The sequence below is a fragment of the Leopardus geoffroyi genome, chromosome A1 (genome assembly GCF_018350155.1).
Source record: "Leopardus geoffroyi isolate Oge1 chromosome A1, O.geoffroyi_Oge1_pat1.0, whole genome shotgun sequence".
NCBI lineage: Eukaryota > Metazoa > Chordata > Mammalia > Carnivora > Felidae > Leopardus > Leopardus geoffroyi.
In genome coordinates, this window is record NC_059326.1 from 138,944,116 (window position 1) to 138,951,972 (window position 7,857).

Below are 7,857 nucleotides of genomic sequence, written 5' to 3' on the forward strand. Positions count from 1 at the left end.
ATGTAGGAGGAAAATGACAGCTGGAAATTCAGAAAATAACCTGCCCCCAAAGAAGATGAGGCTCACAAAAACGCATGCAGCTGTATGTGGTCTTAATGACCCCTGGTAAACCAGGAGGCACCGTAGCATTCTGGATAACTGAGATGTGTCAAGAAGTCTCAGATTCGAATATAACAGAACACACAAAAAAAGTGAACATAATTTGGATTATTTGCTTTGAGCAAATCGCTGAGGGCGAGTACCTAAACCTCACTAAATCTCAGGTTCCTTACCTATAAAATGAAAATAACACAGCTGCCTCCTGAGGTTGTTGGCACAATTATGTGAGATCCTGTGCTAACATATATTCAATAAATGTAAGCTATTAACCATAATGACGTGGTGAAGTGAGATAATCCAAGAAACAAGTGAGCTCACAAAGGAATTGATTCAGATTGGACTTGATGAAGGCACCAAACATCAGAGGCTTTCTTCCTCAGCTTGCCACCGCGCCTTCCCCGCCCCACCGCCAAGGCAGAGATTTTTAACCTCGGATCTAAAGACCCTTCAAACTCTCTGAAATTGAATGCGGGATGTTGTGCCTATGTGCATTCTTCTACAAAGAGTCCAAAGTATTCACTGAGATTCTCAAAGCCGTCTGGCACCTCCCCCAAATTCAGAGTCACTGCCATAGAATTATAGCAAACTCTTACTTTGAGTCTTGATTTCCGGTCTAAATGGACACAAAACTCTCTTCTTCCTCTTTTGGTTCAGCCAATAAATACATGGTACACTTTTCAAAAGAATTTTACGACGAATCTAAGGAGAAATTAGAAACAGAAATAAAACCCATACAAAAAACCAAAAATGTTTGGAAAGATGAGCATCAAAGCACATAGCACAGGTCCCAATTCTGAGACCCCAGGACAGCCACGCACGGGCTGGGCCTGCACGCAGGTGTGTGGACCCACATGCCTTCCTTTGTGGCTCCTCTCTTTCGTCCCTTTGATTAACTGCTTTCTTTCATTTAAAAGTGGAATTCTTTCAGACAATTTGCCATCTGCTTGGATTTCTTCGTACGGATACAGACCATCGCTTCTCTCTTAAAATAACGTAAAGGAGAATTTACTGGGGCTCCTGGGTGGCTCAGTCGATTAAACGTCCAACTCTTGATATCAGCTCAGGTCATGATATCACAGTTTTGTGAGTTCAAGCCCCTCATCGGGCTCAGTGCACGGGCTGCTTGGGATTCTCTCTCTCCTCTCTCTCTGCCCCTCCCCAACTCGCTCACGCGCTTTCTCTCTCAAAATAATAACTATTAAAAAAAAAAAAAAAAAAAAGGAGGGGCCCCTGGGTGGCATCTGACTTCAGCTCAGGTCATAGTCTCCCAGTTCTTAGGTTTGAGCCCTGCGTCGGACTCTCTGCTATCAGCACAGAGACTCCTTAGGATCCTCCGTCTCCCTCTGTCTCTGCCCCTCCTATGCACGTGCTCTTTCTCTCTCTTTCAAAAATAAACATTAAAATATTTTTTTAAAAAAGGAGAGTTTACTAATAACTAAAATGGCTGAAAATTATTCAATCTCTTGATGCCTGGGTGACTAGGGAGAGATGCAGAGGAGATTAGAGAGAAAGAGAATATGGGGTGAACCAGAAAAGAAACAAAATTGTTAGGGCCCTATACTATCAACAAAAGGATTTGCTTATTAGCACGTACCCACTATCAGTAATTAGGTCCTTCATGTCAGTGAGTTTCAGAGGCTTTCCTGAATAATAGATTCCTTTTCAGAACAAGGGATCACAGGTAGGTAAGGAATACAATGATGTTAGATCTATTAGAATCCTCGAATATGCTCTCCTTCTCTCCCTCTATTATTAAGTCTGAATGGGTGAGGGCCTTCCAGAAAGGAAAGGGCAGGAAAGAAATCATGAAGAATAGAGGAGTTTCTGGAAATTATTCATATCTAATTCACAAACACTGGCTGAGCTTTTATTGAATGCCACTCTCTGGACGAGACTCTAAAGAGGAGGAAAATGAATAAAACTGAGTTCATGTTTTTAAGAAACTCTTAATCTAAGGAAAGGTATAAATGATAAATATGATTTAAAATGATAAGCATGTTCATTCTGTGACAGGGAGCCGGAAGAGAAATAAGTTTCTTTTAAAAAAAATTTTTTTAAATATGTATTCACTTTTGAGAGACAGAGAGACACAGAGCACAAGCGGGGGAGGGGCAGAGAGAGAGGGAGACGCAGGATGAGAAGCAGGCTCCAGGCTCTGAGCTGTCAGCCCAGAGCCCGACGAGGGGCTCGAACTCACGGACCGTGAGATCGTGACCTGAGCTGAAGTCGGACACCTAACTGACTGAGCCACCCGGGCACCCCAGAAGAGAAATAAATTTCAAGAAAACACATCCCACTCTGAAGATCAGATTGTCCTACTTTAAAATTATCTCTGGGATCTGCCCTTTCCTGTCTACAACCACCTCCTGTTCTTCCTAGACTCAAAAGTCAAAGTTGACATGAAAATTTTCCTGGGATCACAGCATTTCATGGTAAAGTCCAGGGAAAGGCCCTCCTGAGCATTTTGGCTATAGACACAGTAATATCTTTCCACTTCCAAGGCAATGAAAAAGAAAAGGAGAGTTGTTCTTTTTTTTCCACAGACAGTCCTTGGAATTGTAATCTTTCCCCCTTGCTTCCAGAATGCCTTTTTCTGTAAAAGTCATCAATTTGCATCACAGAAACTATTTTGCCAGAGTGTAAAGAAATTTCAGGGTGTGAGCTCCAATGAGGTAGACAACATATGGGCATGCAGTCTGGTTCCTTAGACCAACTTGACACCAACTGATCCATTAGTAACTGGATGACTCCTAAGTTCTACTTCCTAGCCCTACATTTGTTCCCCAGGAAGCCAAACCCTTTTTGTGTAGACCCATCCAATCTTAAACCAAAACCATTCTCTTCCCCATCACAGGAACCTCTCACAGCAAGTCATTGGGAGATAGAAACCTTGAGTGCCAACAGGTGTGGGCAAGGCAAAGAGAATAAGATAGGACAACCCTGGGGGGCGCCTGGGTGGCTCAGTCGGTTGAGCTTCCGACGTCGGCTCAGGTCATGATCTCACAGTTCGTGAGTTCGAGCCCCGCATCGGGCTCTGTGTTGACAGCTCAGAGCCTGGAGCCTGCTTCCGATTCTGTGTCCCCCTCTCTCTCTGCCCCACCCCTGCTTGTGCTCTGTCTCTCTCTGTCTTTCAAAAATGAATAAACATAATTTTTTTTTTTTTTTTTTTTTAAAAAGGTAGCTCAACCCTGGGATCCACCAGCGGGGTAAAGAAGAGGAATCCTAGAAAAGTGTATTACATTGGCAGGAGGTCCAGCTTCTTCCACCTGAACTTCCAGGAAGTCTTACCAACCCACACCCCACTACACCCACCTCTCTCTCCAATGGGCCCCATGCCCCGCTTTTAGACCTCCACCAGACCTGCCCAGCTGGAATTTCAAACGTGGACCAACTTAGTCAACACCGTGGTTAGCAAATGGATGTTTCCTCCCTGCTGCTGCAGCAGGAGAGAATTTTCTCGTCCAAAGTGAGCACTTAAAACCGTAACTGAGCTCTCTAACCACCACACATATACCCCTCCTACTTCCTCCTATATTCTTATCTCTGGGATAGCTCCATTATAATGGTTAATTTTATGTGTCAGCTTAAATAATCACAGGATGCCCACCCAGGTTAAATGTTATTTCTGGGAGTGTCTGTGAGGATATTTCCAGATAAGATTAGTATTTGAATGTACGGACTCAAGAAAGTCAACTGCCCTCCCAGTGTGGGTGGGTATTATGGTCTGAATGTTTGTGTCCCCCCACCAAAATTCCTATGTTGAGATCCTAATCCTCAAGCTGATGGTATTAGAAGGTGAGACCGTTGGGAGGTGATTAGTACCCTTATAGAAGAGGACCCACAGAACTCCCTTGCCCCTTTGCTCCATATGAAGACAAAGCAAGAAGTGAATAGTATGAAACCAAGGAGAGAGCCCTCACCGGAAGTAGACCCTTGCTGGCACCCTGATTTCAGACTTCTGGCCTCCAGAACTGTGGGAGATAAATGTCCTCTGTTATAGGCCACCAAATCTGTGGTGCATCATTACAGTCCAAACAGACCAAACAGTGGGCACCATCCAATCTCTTGAGGGCCTAAATAGAACAAAAGGCAGAAGAAGGAAGAATTTGTGCCCTTTCCCTCCTGCCTTGATGATTGAGATGGGACATCTCATTTCATTTTCTCCAGCCCTAGAGCTTGGATTTATACTACTGGCTCCCCTGGTTCTCAGGGCTTCAGACTCAAACTAAATTACACCACCAGCTTTCTTGGATCTCCAGCTTGCAGATGGAGATCATGGGGCCTCTCAGCCTCTAAAATCTATGAGTCAATTCCTCATAATAAATCTTCCATCGATTCTGTTTCCCTGGAAAACCCTGACTTGTACCCTCCTCAAGTCCCCACATCGGACAGTAAGACACGCACCTCTCCCTCACCTCCCACATCTGAATCAGCCAAGTCCTTAGAGACGCAAAGCATCATCACATCACTTCTTACCTCAATTACTGAAATCTTCTGTAACTACCCTCTCCCTGCTTCCAGTCTGTTCCTTCACCCATCCTTTTCCCAATAGCGTACCACGGAGCTGCCACAAAAATGGTATAAAGCTGCTCGTGCTTACAATCAAGCCTTCCTGATGCCTCAGGCATAAAGATGAAATGCCTCTGTGTGTCATATAAGACACTTTCTGATCTACTTCTCTCTGTCTCTTCCCCCAAAATGGAATAGTTTAACCAGTTAAAACAAAAGGAGATTTACTGAAAGGATATGGGGGCTGAGGCTTGAGAAGAGGCAGGAACCATGGATACTAAGGAGGAAATAGAAAGGACAGCAGGAGTGTTCCAATGGGAACAATCCACTAGGCATGCCAGTATTGCAGTGAATTACCTCCAAGTCTTCATTCCAGCCTTGGGTCAAAAGTGAAGTTCAAGGAGAGAGAATCTGAATGGCATAGCTCAGCTTGCTGTCATTGTACTATTGAGATCACGTAAGGAAGGGTGTTTAATTCAAGTCTCTAGGAGAAAGGGACCTGTGTATTCCCTCCTGTCAATAGTACAACAGTGGGCAATGGGGAAGGAGAGAGATTAAGTCCCCAGAATAAATCAGTGTGGGGTGCAGCTGCTGGTCATCCGAAAAGCAACAATTGTGTATGTCACGACGCTGTTTTTCTTGAAACACTTCATCCCACCCTACCCACCCAGCACTACCACCCTCCTCCTGCCTGATGCATTCTTGCTTCTTCTGGGAAGCTTAGCTCTGCATTACCTCATCTAGGATGTCTTCTTTGAACCCCACAGTCTATGTGAGGGGCCCCTCTTCTGCATATCTTCATTATAGCTCTCATCATACCAAGCTGAAATTATTTCTTTGTCCTCTTCCACGATGATGAGTTAAATGGCCCCTTGTGAACTGCCAAGGAATCCTTAACCACCAAGTGTAACACTGAAAAAAATGCAGATGCGTTTCAAGCAACCGATTTAAATACAGTGACCTGCCAAAAATGATTTTTTGGACTGCCTTACGAAACCATTTTTAATGAAAGAAATGGAGGTTTCTCTGGGAAGCCCTAAGAAATCCCTGAATAATTCATGCATCTCTACACTGCTGCAGTGATTTGCATACTGCACACCTAAGGGGATTCTAGAACCAAATCCAGTCTCACCTTTGGTTCCTCGCTGATGTAATTCAGCAGCATATCATGACTTTTCTCTCCAGGCTAAAGCAAATAAGCTCATTGAACGCTTGGTTGGGATGCCTAATCTGTGGGAATTTTCTGTTTGTTTTAATATCTGCAAAGAATCTTAGTTTAATGTGTGGAAAGAGAGAAACATATTAATATATTTCTATAACCATCTTGTGTGCTTTTGAGAATGATTCATTCATTTTTAAACCATGTTCCCTACTAAATTAGTCTGGCTGTCCTCCAGATCCATTTCGTTAGAGGATATTACAAATTTATTACAAAAGGGCTTGCTAAGTGAATCATTGATGGGCTTAATAAAGTCATTTAAAGGAAAACTCAACTATATCAACTGGGCTTTGTCAGGCACTGAGCCATATTCGGAGAGGAATGCATGTTATATGGGAAACAAAGGACATCAATCTAGCAGTAGCAATAATAGTAGATATCTCAAAGATGGTATCATGAGAACAGTTGCTCTTCTCATTCCCAGAACCACAGTCTGGGGATCAAGATGGCTTTGTAAGGCCACGCTTTGAAGGCACTCTAAGCTCATGCTTTGAAGGCACTCTATCCACTCTAAACACTTAGCAATTACAGATGACCTATTTTAAAACAGCAAATTTAGGGGCACCCGCGTGACTCAGTCAGTTAAGCATCCAACTTTGGTTCAGGTCATGATCTCACGGTTTGTGGGTTCGAGCCCTGCATCGGCTCTGTGCTGACCGCTCAGCACCTGGAGGCTGCTTCAGAATCTGTGTCTCCCTCTCTCTCTCTGCCTCTGCCCCACCATGCGCGCTCTCTCTCTCTCTCTCTCTCAAAAATAAACATTAAAAAAAAAAGTTTTTTAAGTAAATTTAAAAGATAGTTGGGGGGGTGCACCTAGGTGGCTCAGTCATTTAAGCATCCAACTCTTGATTTCGACTCAAGTCATGATCTCTGTTTGTGAGATCGAGCCCCACATCGGGCTCTGGGCTGACAGCACGGAGCCTGCTTGGGATTCTCTCTGTCTTCCTGTCTCTCTCTGCCCCTTCCCTGTTCTCTCTCTCTCTCTTTCAAAATAAATAAATAAAAATTAAAAAAAAAAAAAAAAGATAGCTGTGAGGGGAGTAAAGCATGCGCACATGCGTACATAAAGAAGAAATAACTATTTGTGCACTAGTAATTGAACAGAAATCTAACACAACAAGTTCCTAAAGCTGTGAGCTTGGTAGACTCTCAAGGTAAGCCAAGATATGCTAGATCTCCTCCACAGTACTACGGATAAAGTGGGCACCTGGGTGGCTCAGTCCTTTAGCATGTGACTTCCACTCAGGTCATGATTTCACAGTTTGTGAGTTCAAGTCCCACATCCGGCGAGCCCTACTTTTGGTAAAACTCAAACCGTGCATTGGGTGAGCGCTGCTTCTCTCTCTCTCTCTCTCTCTCTCTCTCTCTCTCTCTGCCCCTCACTCGCGCCCTCTCTTCCTCTCTCTCAAACAAACAAACAAACAAAAAATACTGGGGATAAAGTGTTGTCTTGGATGGATGAAGCCTGATTCCAAGTTTATTGCTTGAATTTGAATGGGGTGGGAGTGCCTGCCAGAAAAAAATATGCAGTTGAGGTGAGGGCTTAGATGAATGTGAATCTAGAAAAGCAGGAATAAACAAGCCAGACCTTGTGGCCAGGACATGGGCCAAACTGCCAGGGACTGAATCCGAAATGTCCCAGCGTCATCATAAGAAAGGAGTCCATAGCCACCAACACAAAACCAGGTTGTGGACAGGGACCCTGAGTCCTAACTGGAAGCAACTGCAAATTTGTGAGACAGGAAAGAGTAAACAGGCAGAAGAGAAAGGGATAGAAAAAGAAAATAAGAGAAAGTCTGTGTGATACCCCTCCAGATGTATGTCACGAACATTCAAATGCTAACGCACTTAAAAAAAACCAGCACTGGGGCGCCTGGGTGGCGCAGTTGGTTAAGCGTCCGACTTCAGCCAGGTCACGATCTCGCGGTCCTGGAGTTCGAGCCCCGCGTCGGGCTCTGGGCTGATGGCTCAGAGCCTGGAGCCTGCTTCTGATTCTGTGTCTCCCTCTCTCTCTGCCCCTCCCCCGTTCA

At 44.4% G+C, this 7,857-nt stretch overlaps 1 long non-coding RNA gene across 1 annotated transcript; it reads right to left on the reverse strand.

Annotated features, from left to right (window-relative positions):
* Positions 1–444: 444 nt before the first annotated feature.
* On the reverse strand, positions 445–5,109 carry LOC123606774. The gene is made up of 2 exons (XR_006716496.1): positions 4,700–5,109; positions 445–798 (listed from the first exon to the last, which is right to left on the reverse strand). It is a non-coding gene; the product is annotated as an uncharacterized LOC123606774 (long non-coding RNA).
* Between the last annotated feature and the right edge of the window lie 2,748 nt (positions 5,110–7,857).